We start from the raw sequence: 14,515 nt of genomic DNA, 5'->3' as shown, positions 1-14,515 counted from the left end.
ATCTAATAGTGAAAATTAAAATTGAAAGGTCTAAAGAGCAAGATACACCAAGGATCAATCTAGTTGGTACAGCATAGCAATTTTTATATTGTAAATGCTTGTCTATATGTCTTAGCTCTCTTGAGAGATACCATGGGGCCTGAAATATATTAAGTATTCAATAAATGTTTGTTAAATAAATTAATTTATGAATGAGATACATAACACTATTTTAGGATTGGTGGGACTTCAAAGAAATATTCAAAAGGCTTTGACCTTTTTCTTAGAAGAAACAAACTGATTAAGAATATATTTCCAAGTGACATATATACTGTTTATTTATTTTTCAGTCAAACATTTATATAGAGCTACTATATGACAGGTACTATACTTATTGCTTTACAAATATTAACTCATTTAATTTCATTAGTTAGTATTATTATCACCATTTTACACATGAGGAAACTGAGGCATGGAGAAATTAAGGAAGGTTACATAGTTAACAAAGGGCAGAGCTGAGATTCAAACCCAGGCAGTCTGACTTCAGAACTCTGACTTTAACCATATGGTTTTGCTAAACAATGTTTGGCAATTGATTTAATGTAAATTATTTTTCAGAGTTGATTACTATTGATCAAGAGTAAACCATAAACAGAATGCTGCACGTGGAACTGCTTTGACATTTGAGAGATTCAGGGTTTGGGGTCCACAAGACTAATAGTCACTGCTTAGTGTACACTTAGTATTGCCAGGTATCATATTAGTTTCTTTATTTGTACTGCCTCAAATTCCTAAATGATAAATCTGAGCAATAGGAGTTATTACTCCGCTTCACAGATAAGGAAACTAAGGTGTGAGTGAAGGAACTGGAAATCAAACCCACATATCTTACTTCAAAACCATGGCTCTGGTGACTCAGCAGGGGAAATAAAAGAACCTGCTTGAATAAGCCAACTTCATAGAGAAGAGAGAGCCAACTACGTTGAGCTATAGTGTTTTTGAAGTTGGGACTGATTTTAAGATTGTTTTGTGTAAGAACTCCATTTCATAACATCTGAAAATAAAAATTGTTAGAATTTTTAGTTTAATGTTTTGGTTAATAATTTTATTTTGAGTGGAAAATGATGGCAAATACAAAGAAAAGAAGTTATGTGTTAATAATAAAAATGAAAGTATTCTGGGCACAAAAATAATTCACTGTACTTCTCTTCTTAAAGAAATTTGCTATTACTAGGAATCAAGAATTTCGGGCTCCGTCTTCTCTTGTTCACCTACAATGCTACCATAATTATAAGAAAATGATAACTGACTTTTAACCTACCTTAGCCAGTTGCCACAATAAGTACTTTACATGCATTGCCTAATTTAACCTTTACAATAACCCTATCAGTTAGATAGTATTATTATTGCATTGATTAGGAAACTGAGAACTGCAGAAGTATTCACTTGCATAAATTCACTCAGATAATAAATGTCAGAGATGAGATGTTAATTATGTTCTATGTGACTCTGAAGTTCATTAAACATATTCATTGTAAATTATAGTAACCAATGATAACTGCTTAACTGTTTGGAAAGCACTTCCATATCCATTATCACATTTGATTTTAACAATTCTGTGACATAGGCAAGTCACATAAATGAAAGACCAGAAAGATCTTGAGTTAAGAAAAGCTTTTTTAAAAAATGCGCAGAAGACTATATGAAAGTTAAGTACTACTGTTCACCAAAAGATACCTTTAAGAGAATGAAAATGTAAGCCTCAAAATGAGATAAAATACTCTCAAAACCTATATCCAACAAAGAAAAAGACTTTTCAGAATTAATAGAAAAAAGGCAGGTAAGCCATCAGAAAGTGAAAGAAGACTTTGGACGAGTCAAATTTCATGTGCTCTATAGACACATGTGACTATTGACTAGCATATTAGATAGCACGGGCTGATATCACCCTGAGCTAATATCTGTTGCCATCTTCCTCTTTTTTTTTTGTTCCCCAAAGCCCCAGTGCATGGTTATATATCCTAGTTATAAGTCCTTCTAGTTCTTCTCTGTGAACCATCACCACAGCATGGCAACTGACAGATGGGTGGTGTGGTTCTGCACCCAGGAAATGAACCCAGGCCACTGAAGCAGTGAGCGCCAAACTTTAACCATCAGGACATCAGGGCCAGCTCTCTAGATAGCACAGTTTTAATCCTATTTTGGGTTTATAAATTAGCTGGGATAGTTTTATAAGGAGATGCTTCTTTCCTGTCCTAATTCTCAGGTTCACAGAGGAAGATAGAATATCCAAAAATTACTCGTTTGCTTTATCCAACAATATATACATAACAGTCTCAAAAAACAATGCTATTTCTATTATCTCACTGTAATTATTTAAAAGAGTTAAAATTTCTTTTGCATATTCCCTCCCATTTTCCCCCCATGTTTTAGAGTTACACTGTTGCTACAGAGACAGAACATGTAACCATTACATTATTTACTCTGTCTTTTACTTCTCATTTAATACTAGTTCCACCAGTAACTGTATATTTAATGCTCACCACAAGTCCTTGTGCTGATATTTCTCTAGTCATTTTGGTTATCTGAACGAAGCTTGTTCTCTAGAAGATTCCTCAGGGAGAGTTCCTGGGAACAATATTTTCTGAGTACTTGCATGTTGTGACAAATTTTCTATGCCCTTTGTCCTTGTAGGTAAGTTTTTCTGGAAATGAAATTCTCAGCTCACATTTTCTTTCCCTGAGAATCTTAAATATGTTACTCCTCCCTCTTATTTTTGGCATACAGTGTTGCTGTAAGAAAATACGATGCTAGTTTAATTGTGTCCCCTGTGTGTCATTTGCTCTTTTTGTCCTAGATGTGTAAAGGATGTTTTTCATATATATGTGATATTATACATATAAGTATATGTAATCTTGGTGTAGAACATTGTGTGTCAATATTCTTGGATATGCAATGATATTTCAATGTGCAGTTTCAAATTTCTTAACAATCAATTTTTAAAAAGTTTTTTTGAATTTTGCTTTTCGTTAGTGTTTAGTTTAGTATTTAGTCCCTTGCTTTGGTTTTCTTCTTTAGGTCCCCTATTATCTGTCAGTTGGCTCTTTGCTTATCTTCAATATGTGCCGCCTTCAATACCCTTTTATCTCTTTCTTCATTTCTCGTTGATTCTAAAAGTTCCCTCTTTTTATTTTATATTTCTCTTTCACCGTTTTTGTTCTATTTATTCACTTTTGTGTTACTTCTAGTTTGATCTCATTTCTACAGATTTTTTCTTTTTGAAGTTCTTTTTTCTTTTTTTTAAAGATTAGCCCTGAGCTAGCATCTGTTGCCAATCTTTTTTTTTTCTTTCTTCCCAGTACATAGTGTATGTTCTAGTTGTAGATCTTTCTAGTTCTGCCCTGTGGGACGCTGCCTCAGCATGTCTTGATGAGCAGTACTAGGTCCTCGCCCAGGCTCCGAACCGGCAAAACCCTGGGCCGCAGAAGCCAAGCGTACGAACTTAACCACTCGGCTGTGAGGCAGGCCCCTAAAGATTTTTTCTCTCTAATTCTTTAACATCTGTCACCTCATTTCGGAGCTTTTCTATTTCTGATTTTGCTGTTATTTCATACCTTGTATCATTTTATTAATGCATTTTAGCTGATTTTGGAATGCATGCTGCCATTTTGATTTATATTTGAGCATGCTTTTGTGGCATGCTTTTATTGTCTGCAGGGATATTTTTTACCTCATATTCTCTTCTAGTGACCTTCTATGAGTTGAGACTCGATACTTTTCTATTTATATTTATGTGAATTTAGTTTTCCTGAAATCATAGAAAAAGGCTTGGTTCAGATAGCTTTCTAGATTTCCTAGCTTTGTTTCTCTCTTTGACTTATATCCAAAGCTTTACATTTCTTCATTTCAAATGTCTCCTATTCACTTTTTTATCACTCCCGGAAGTTTCATCTCAGTGTGGAGACCCATCTTTCAAGGAAGCCCTAATGGGTCATTTTTGAGAGTTTTATAGGGCCCAGAATGCAGCAGATTCTTTATGCCTTACTACAGGCTTGTTAGATTCACCTTCTATTAGATTGGGCAAAACCCTTGACAATTTTAGATGCTGTGTCAATTTGGCTCATTGTACTTTTCAGCAAATACCTGTTTGGTATTTTGGGGTTGTCTTAATCTGAGGTTAATCAGATATTCTATTATTTCCTTCTACGGTCTGCACAAATGCCAGTAACACACAAATCTTGTGGCTGTTGGTGGTTTGTCCTCACTCACTTTTATTTTGAGGTTAATTGGGATACTTTGTCATTTAGTTTTGTTGTAGATGTCCCTTGATTTTTGTTTTACCATCTATTCTGATGTGGGGATTTTGGAAAATGCAAAAACTATGCTGCCGCCATAGTTGCCATCTTTCCAGGATACAATGCTGTTTTAAATCAGCTTCTTAAATATCCAAATTCCAACCATAAACACTTGATTGACACTTGACTAGGCCATCTCTGTACCCACTGTAGGGTAGGGTAGGGTAGAATGAATTTGGACTTTAGACATAGTATACACAGAGTTTCTGTTTCCATGTTCTGTGAATACCTACTATCTATCCTCTGGGCCAGGAAGGCACATTCAGGATTATATTCAGCAGTTTTTGATTTTTGCTGAACACTGATTGAGACTAAAGAAGAGAAGCCGTTTGAACACAGAAGGCCTGGAAATAACCTCTAGCAAGAAGGAAAGGGAAACTCAACTCCATTTCAACAGGAGTTGAAATCCTGATGATGTACCTACTATCTCTTTGACTTTGGAGAAGTCACTCATACTCACTGAAACTTATTTTTTTTCATTTCTAAAACACTTTATTTACTTGGCTAGGAATATTGGGGAGAAAAAAACAAAACATGAAGTGTTTTGGAGAGTTCCTTTAAAACTAGCAAATCGCTCTTTTAAATCACTTTTATTAAGTCTTTTCTAAATATTATGTCTGTGGTGTTATAAAAACCAGTGGTGGATCCTGTTTGGCCTTAGGGCTATATGCTACGTTTTAGAACTATGTCAGCAGGCCTTGAAGTGACAATGAGAAGAAAAGGTTAAGAATTGCATTAGTCAGCACATTGGTATACAATTTAAATAACTTTTGAAGGTGCTAAAATAAAATGACACCCTTGAGACATTTGGGGGTTCTCTAATAAAGATTTTATTCTGCATAATAAATAGCCTAGTTTTGCCTTTTTTTTAATGCAGCCCTTTGTTGATGACACTGGTAAATTTTGGCTTTTACATTTGGTCTGGCTGGACACCCTTGGGCCAGGCCGCCATCTGCCTTGGATGCTTCAGATTTTGGCTGAGTGTGAGACCAAATGACCTTTGAAACACCTTCTATGATTCCACTATTTCATTAGGAAACAGTGTATCTTTAGAAAGTTGTATTATACTATATTCAGTATACTTTCCAAGTAAACGATATACATAATAGAATCTAAGAATTAGTGGAATGGAAAAGCTCAGATGGTCATGGCTTTCACATTAATTTGTGTCACTGATGTAGGAGAAGAGGTGGGGATAGGATAGGGACACAGTGTGCCTATATCCTGGACTAGAGCTAAAACCTTGTGAGTGGATCAACTGGGGAATAATAATCACTCAGAAGCTCAAATTTGAAACGTATAAGGCTTTTGGGAAAAATCTGGGGCCGTAGGATTGAACCGAGATTTGTGTTCTGTGCCATTTTAAGTCATTTAAGGTCCAAAGTCCTTAGGTCTTGAACAGAAATAGGCATCCAAGTTATAAAAATATCTAGAGAAGCATTCTGAAAGGTTTTTCTTTCAAATATTGGTTCTACAACATTCTTTCTGAAAAAATAAAGCATGCTAAATATTAGTAATAACATAAATAAATCATGTTAAATATATTGAAAAACACTGCATGTTATCTGCCCCTTTTGGAGAGTTGATGGGATATTAGCATATTAAAAATGTTAAAAAACACTAAAGTTTAGAAATCTACTTATTCATCTATAATCTAGTGTTTCCAGGGGACACCTCTTCCTCTCTTTTTATTTTCAAAAAGCTATTAATATGTTTGAGACAAGTGGATATTTGAGGCAAACCTAAAATCTTTGAATCTAATGGTATGAACCGAATGTTGGGGATAGGGGTGTCATGGATTTATTTCCAGGCTTCAAACAATCCTAATAATATTCTGGTGCCTAAAACTGAATAATCAAGTGACCAGAAGTACAATTTCTGATTATGTTAGTAGATACAAGGAAGAGCTAGAACCTCTGCTGAAAATCATGGAAGGACAAACTTGTTAAACATAGGGGAAATAGCATAGTGTGATATTTTAGAATTGGAGAACTGTGCAAAGAATGAATGAGTTTGCTTGGAAGAAATGAGCTAGACAAATGTTATAAACAAACAAATATTTGGTTAATACCATTATTCTTCTTATTTCCCTCAGCCTTTGCCTCCTCTTACTATGGAGGTTGAAGAAATCTAAATAGTTACTTTTCTAGTCTCACTTGTAGCTGTGGGTGGCAATATGACTGAGTAATAGCTCGTAAAATAGGGGGAAGTTGGGAAACGTATGAGAAACATCTTGCTGTTCAACAAAAGGGAGAAATCTCTGTCTCTTGCAAATACACTCCAATTCTGCATTCTTTCTTTAAATGAGGCTTGCTATCATGAAGCGAGAAGCCCAACAAAAAAATGATGATAGAGTTTGTATCCTTGAGTAGCTGAACCAATCATAGGTACTGCCTAATTATGGACTTTTATAAGAAAAAAGAAACTGTATTTGTTTAAGTCATTGTTAGTCGAGTTTCTGTTAATTGAAGCCAAAGACACCCTAATTGGTAAAGTAGATGTGTTTTAAAGGGCATAAATATTAAACTTTCTGTGAACTCTACTATTTCAAAACCATGCAGTTCCCAAATCCTAATAAGCATGTGAAGTCACCAAGTATTTATTAAATGAGTATTCTACATCTAGCACCATGTTAAGGATATAAAAGAAATATAAAACTGTCTCTACCATTTAGAAACTTACACAATAATGGGGATGACAAGATTTAAATAAATAAAATAGCTAGAGAATACCTAAAGCATAAATAGTCAAAATACATATATCCATGTTATAAACTATAAATTCTATAAAAGTTCAGACAAAGGAAAGAACAATGTTGTCTGGATCAAAAAAGGGAGCAAGGTGGCTGGCCCAGTGGCATAGTGGTTAAGTTTGTGTGCCCCGCTTCAGTGGCCCGGGGTTTGCAGGTTCCGATCCCAGGCACAGACCTACACACTGCTCGTCAAGCCATACTGTGGCTCCATCTCACATACAAAAAATAGAGGAAGATTGGCCTAGATGTTAGCTCAGCAACAATCTTCCTCAAGCAAAAAGAGGAAGATTGGCAACAGTTGTTAGCTAAGGGGTAATCTTCCTCACCAAAAAAAAAAAAAAAAGAGAGAGAGAGAGAGAGCAAGAAAATCATAAGATATTTTAATCTCTTTTATGTAGAACAGTAACTGGTGTATAGTAGCTATTCAATAACAGTTTACTAAATTGAAATATGATTTCAAAAGTCTTAAAGGCAGTGTAGGATCTGGATGACATGCAGAACAGGAAAGCCATTCCTCTGGGGTCTATACATATTGGTGCTTGTGTTTGTGTATGTGTGTACATGTACGAGATAGGAAATTAACAATGAACAATGACTTGAAGAATTGACCCTGTGTGCTTCAGAAGATGAAAGTATGAGCTCTGGGAGGTCTTAAATGGCTGGTGGAATTTGTATCTAGAGCAAAAAGGAAGCACCTTGAGTTCTTGGGCTAACGGAATGAGATCATGAATGTAGAGTTTTAGCAAGATTAATGTGGTTATAATATGCAGGATCCAATGGCAAAGGAAAATCATTTAGAAGATTATTACAGCAAATAAGACACTTAACAATGAGTGCTTTTATAAGAGTGGTGGCAGTGGGGTTGTAGGACAATGAATTTATCTGAGAGATGTTACCAGAAAAGCACTTTCTCCTCCCTTGCCTTCTCTGTCATACCCTCTCTGACCCTGGTTAAATATATCCTTTCTCCTTTTCTACACCTGGTCCAAGAAGGCATCTGTGGTTGAAAAAATATATACAGCAATACCAACTGGACTAACTTTAAATTCATGACCCAAGATCTCAACTGAGTCTTTTGTACTACTTGCCAATCCTACTAGATTTCCTTAGTCAATTTATACTCCCATTCTCCTAGAGTACTTTATAATTTTCTGTCTCCTCAATCCTCCAATACCCCATACCCTATCTTCACTCTCACTCTATCTTCATGGAGGAAGTGTAAGCCAACAGAAGACAACGTCCGCATCCTCCAGAAGGATGGACTTCACCTCAGCCCATATATTCTGCCTTCTCAACATTTAACTTTGGGTGTACTGTTCTTTCTCTTATTTAAGTCAACGCTTCTTCTTGCACACTAGATCAGCCCTGTTTAAAATACAAACCATGGGCTGCTGCTGGTCATGGACTGATAACTGTTACCAGTTTGTGATGAGACAAGCATAGAAATGGAAAATAAATGTATAGAAACTTTTATAGTAATTTGATAGAGTTGACTTTTTGTCTGTTGAATCTCATAATTTAAAATATTGGTCTTGTGTATAATGTGACTATTTTCTTATTTCATTATTCTAATAATTCTTTTGTATTGTGTTTTACAAAAGCACTGGTCTTCGACAAACTTGGGAGGAAACCTTGGTTTTTCATCACCAGATAGTTTGAGAAACATTGCATTTGATCCTATTCCCTTTGAGGACTTCTGTACTGCAAGTGATTCCTTTCTTGGAATTTAAAATTTTCTTTAAATCTCTATCATTCTCATCATTATACAAACAAGCTGTACCAGCTTCCATGTTAAAGTAAATTTCCCTTAACATACCATTCCCCTTCAGCTCCTATTCCTCTGCTCCTTCTATAGCAAAACTAATTGAAAGAGTTGTCTGTTCTCACTGTCTCCTGCAAACTTTCTTCCTATTGTCTTTGCATCGTTCGGTAAAACTTATCCACAGCATCCCAAAGTAGCTGACTTTGTCAAGCTCACCGGTGATCTTCGCATGGCCAAATCCAATGTTTAATTCTTATTCCTTGTATTTCTTAGTCTATCATCAGCATTTGGCACTGTTACCCCCCTCCTTGAAATATTTTCTGTGTTTAGTGGAGCAGCATTCTTCTTATTTTTCTTGCCTCACTGGCCACTTCTTCTCAGTCTCCACTAATGGAACATTCTCACCTTTCTCTAAATGCTAGGTTGCTTCAGGATTCAGTCCTTGAACTTTTTCTAACCCATGCCCACTTCCAGTTGATCTCATCCAGCTCCATGGCTTTGATGACCATCCAGCCTGAGGAGACTCCTGTGCTAACTTCCTTCTCACTGCTAGATCCCATTGATAGAACCTCTCTGAGTTCTAAATGCCATAATCCTATATCTAATTGCCTACTCAGCTTCTCTATTTGAATATCTCATAGGCATTTAAAACTTAAAATATCTAAAATAGACTTAATTTTCTCCCCAAACTTTTTCCTCCCTTAGTCTTCCACATCTCAGTAAATGGTATCCCATCCTTCCAGTTGCTTGGATTAAAATCTCTGAAATTATCTTTGCTCCTCTCCTTTTCTTAAACACTCTATCCAATTTATTAGCAAAACCTGTTGGCTTTACCTTCAGATTATATTTCAAGTCTGCCCATTTTCCTCTGCTTCTGCTAATACAACCCTAGTCCAAGCTACCATCATTTCTCTTCTGGATTTCTTCAATAACCTCCAAACTGGTATTCCTGCTTCCATTTTTGTCCCCCTACAGTCTGTTCACCACAGAGCAAGAGTGATTTTTTTTAACCTAGATGGGATCAAGTCAGTCCTCTGCTCGAAACCCTCCACTGGTACTCCTCCGCTCAGAGAGAAACCTCAAATTATTATGCTAGACCACTGGCTCCATTTGATGTGGCCCCCTGCTCCCCATAAGACTATCCCCATCCCCCACCCTCTAGCTTCCTTCCTTTCACCCACAGTGCTGTCTTCTGTTTTTTTGAACACACTGAGCTCTTTCCTGTTTGATGGCGCTTGAACTTTTACCTCAGGGCCTTTGCATTTTACTGTTCCTTCTGCCTGAAATGCTTCCTCTAGTTCCATGCAGGGCTTACTCCCGCATCTCATCAGACCTCAGCTCATTTCGACTTATCAGAGACGCGTCTCCTGACCAAGTTTTACAAAATAACACGAATCCCTCTGCACCTCTGTCTATCCCCTAGTCCTGCCTTATTTTTCTTTAGAACACTCTTGACCCACCTATTAAAATATCCTATGTGTTTGTTTGTTTCTCCCCTCTAGAACTATTATGATTGAAATCCTTGTAAAAATTATCTTTATTCCTTCGAAACTGTTGGGTCCACCTTTGGTCCTTTTGCCTGTTGGGCAGACTTGGTCACAGGCTGACATTCCTCTGCAGCCCCTCCGGTGCTGCTGTCTATGCCTTTCAGCCATGACTCTCTCCCACCCACCTGCCCTCACAGCCGCACTTCTCCTGAGCGTCCATTACACGGGCATTCAGTTTTATAACAGAGTGTGGGACTTGCAGGGCCTCTGCCAAAGCCCTGCTCATCCAAAGTCATTTAGTGAAGGAGTCCATTATGATCGGCACTTGCAGAGATAAATCCCCCGCGATGGCGGCAGCTCGCTCACAGCAGCCGCGGTTCTCCATGTAATGGCATTCTGCTCTGCCTGGCACGCATCCTGATGGGGACTCTGCCCCCCCGGAAAAAACACCAGATCACATAGACACGTCCAATAATGACAACAGCCACAGCAATAAAAAAACAGCTACTCCCAGGATTGCCTGAAGAGAGACACAAGAAACTGAGCTTTCCAGTCACAGTGGTTGTTCAGATTTTCACCCCCCAGCATGATGGCATTGCTAGGTCAGGCACCTGACGCCCTGGGCTCTCTCACAGTTTGCAGTTCAGCTTGCTGGTGCCTCCAGAAACCAAGTTCTTATAGAAGCTGACAGTCTTACACTCCCAACACTCAGGAATCCTTTTGTGTGGGGAAAGGAGTATGTTTAAAATGTCTTCTTTCAGTTGAAGGCAGCTGGGAAATTCTGCCAATAACTAGTCAAGGAGTTTTCCCTTTCAGGGTGCAGTCAGCCCGGGGAGAATGCCTCCCTTCCCAGTTCCTATTAGCTTTACTGAGTCACCCCTTCACTTGGGAGCAGAAGGCAAGGACCAAGAGGAAGGGGAGTGTGGATTTATTGGTGACGTATTAGGACTCCAGTCTTTCGATGAAGAAATATCCTATTAGACTGGTAAAGTCTTTTGGAATAACATATTCCACCAAATGAATTTCCAACTGTTTGTTTAAATAAAATCACTGTGAAAGACAAAAAGCATGTTCTGTTAAATTATGTGGTAGAATTTCTAGAATGGGGATAATTCAGTCACATACTGTCAAGCTTAGATATTTAAGCAAATGGGACTGCTTTGAGTAGACATAAATAATCAAAGGCATAGACTTATATCACAACCTTCTTCCTGAAGCAACTTTATGTATTTTGACTAAGGGAAAGCTGAGAGAAACTTAATAATAATCTTCAGAAAGATGCAAGTTTATTACATACTAAATGTGCTTTATTGCCATGGAGAACAGAAAGAAGAAAATGAATTTCAGTGTTAGAGATTTAGGTAAGAGTTGGATGAATTTTCAGAGTGAAGATTATTATGCTTGTGGAGAGACTAATAATGAAAGATAAACTGCTTTTGCCATGGAATTCTGGAAACGCTGAAAGCCTTCACTATTCATCCAGACTCCCAACATTTGGACAAGTCATAGAATGTTTCTGTTTTTCAACTGTAAAATGAGGAGATAGATCCTTACAGATCCTTCTGTTAAGCACATACTTGCTTGGAGGCAAAGGGCTAAACTATTTGAATGGTTGAGTTCTTCCCAGCTAGAAGTTTCTTTATGATGAAATCTCATAACTGCGAAAAGAAAGCCCAAGATGGTATTCTGACACACAGCTTCAGGGAGAACTCCTACTTCTGCGTCCTCCTCTTTGGGGGAAGCAGACTTTGGGTGCCTGTGGTTGCTGGCGTGACACCACATGAAGAGTTTATTTCCCCATCCCAGTGACAGGGAAATGGCATGTGCACTAAGCCCTCAACAGCATTGAGGAGTTTTGGGGTGTGTGTCTTCAATACTGTGGGAGCTGACGTTTCCGTTGCTGTTTCCTGGGAGGAAACAGCAGCTTCTGCCTGCCATATGTTCATATAACACTGCATGCCAACTTGCATGCCATATCATGCCAGCCTGGAAACAAGTATGTTCACCAGTACTATATTAGCATCCTTCTACTTGCAATCTAATTAATAATTAGCTGTCTTCCTGCAGCCCTTGAAGACAAATGTGAGAGCAACTTTGTCATGTTTATTAAGAATAGATTTATCTTCTGGTGTTTTAATAAAGACAATGGAAAGGGGAAATTTCAAAATCTGTGGAACACTGGTGAATCTGAATGAAAGGTTCAAGTGACTCTGTGCTGTTTTTGAAACTTCCAGGGAGTCTATAATCATTTAAAAAAAAAAAGTTAAGAAAAATCTGTGATACAAACTCAAGGCAGGCCTCCTATATCAACAGAGTAAAGAATAACTTATACAGTATCATTTCAGGCATTTACAAAGTCCACATTACCAAGTTCATGTCAGAAATTAAAACTCTGATTCCATTAGGTCTTTTACAGATCATGTGAGTGTAAATGTAAGATTGAGGGAAAACTTATGAGCAAGTGAACGACAGAGATCAAGGAGGCTGACTGTCCCTGCTTTCTTCCCTGCCCTAACTGTGCTTGAGAAGAGTTCTTCATTGCGACCTTAAGACTGCGCTGTTGGTAAGGAAAGGCTCTGTGTTTTACTGGAGTGCTAATAATCGAGACCATATGTAATTTCTAAAGAAAAACTTAAATGACTATATGTCTTTGACATCTTTACTTTAAAGATCTCTCAATGTAGCGTCAAATAATCACATAATCTTTTCTTCCTGTAAACTGAGCTATATTCATGAGTAATTAAGAACACTGCACTTTTCTCTTCGTAAAAAGGAACATAAAACGTTTGTTTCTTTCTGCACATTAAATGGTATGATGTCTTGATAGTTTAAGAAAACAGGCCACTGCTAAATAATTGAATTTAATTAGGAGAAATATTTCTTTTCAACATAGGAAGTGAGTTAATGTTAGTACGTTAGCATCTTAAAGTTATTAGCAAGAGGGAAGTAGATAGGTATTTCCTAATTTTGCTACAAAATTACAATAAAATAAGAAAAAAAAATTTTTTTTTGAGGAAGATTGGCCCTGAGCTAACATCTGTGCCCATCTTCCTCTATTTCATGTGTGGGGTGCCTGCCACAGCATGGCTTGATAAGCTGTGCTAGGTCGGTGCCTGCGATCTGAACTGGTGAACCCCTGGCTACCAAAGCAGAGCATGTGAACTTAACCGCTACGCCACCAGGCCAGCTCCAAAATAAGAATAATTTTTATTTAAGTAATGTTGAAATGTTAAATTTCATACTAGAAATGTTGTGAAATAGGAATTTGGCTGTATAAATCCATGTATTAGTTAATGTATAAGCAATAAGTAAGGTAAGAAAGTACAGTAAAACCATATTAGAATAACACATTTCTAGAAATGAAAGGGAACTCACGCCAGTCTTGTGAGAATTAGGTAAGGATGTGGTATGGAGGCTGCAATGGTGAGCTGGAACCCAGAGTGTCTGTGTTCTAATGCAGTGCTTATTTCATGGCCATTAAGCACACATAAAGTGACTGAAAGAATAACATGTATTTGTTGGCCCAGCCCTGTGGCGCAGCGGTTAAGTTCACACGTTCCACATCAGTGGCCCAGGGTTCACCAGTTCAGATCCGGGGTGCAGACCTACGTACTGCTTGTCAAGCCATGCCGTGGCAGGCATCCCACATATGAAGTAGAGGGAGATGGGCACAGATGTTAGTTCAGGGCCAGTCTTCTTCAACATGGAGAGGAGGATTGGCGGCAGATGTTAGCTCAGGGCTAATCTTCCTCAAATAAAAGAAAAAAAGAATATTATGTGTTTGTTAATGTATATAACTATTCCTCACTAAAATATATAGTTGTGTTTATACACACATGTATATAGTATATACTATATACACAAATAAGGCTGTATTGTAAAAGCAACATGTTTGTAAGTAGTACAAGCACTTCTTAAGGCTTCACAACTAGTACTTTTCCCAATAGCATCTGCAGATTTATAATTGATGTTGTAAAAGGAAAATCTGTCAGTTTCCCAAACTTGTTGGAGTTTTATTAAAATAACCAAATTTCCTTGAAGGAAGTGATGTTTTTATTCTAATTCAAACCAGACTGATTGATATATATTTGGACCAGAAAAACTAAGTACAGTGATTTGAATTGATATCCTGTGCCGTAGCAGAAACCTAAAATATATAATTGCTTATTTTATGGGCAAT

At 37.4% G+C, this 14,515-nt stretch overlaps 1 long non-coding RNA gene across 1 annotated transcript in view; it reads left to right on the top strand.

The window, feature by feature from the left end:
- The window catches only part of LOC111772875 (uncharacterized), a 310,896-nt gene that overhangs the window by 277,913 nt on the left and 18,468 nt on the right, over nt 1-14,515 (top strand). The window contains exon 12 of the long non-coding RNA XR_011437075.1: nt 12,741-12,898. This is a non-coding gene — a long non-coding RNA (uncharacterized lncRNA). The remainder of the gene's footprint in view (nt 1-12,740; nt 12,899-14,515) is intronic.

Source organism: Equus caballus, chromosome 3, assembly GCF_041296265.1.
Source record: "Equus caballus isolate H_3958 breed thoroughbred chromosome 3, TB-T2T, whole genome shotgun sequence".
Classification (NCBI taxonomy): domain Eukaryota; kingdom Metazoa; phylum Chordata; class Mammalia; order Perissodactyla; family Equidae; genus Equus; species Equus caballus.
This window is presented reverse-complemented; position numbering and strand designations above follow the sequence as displayed.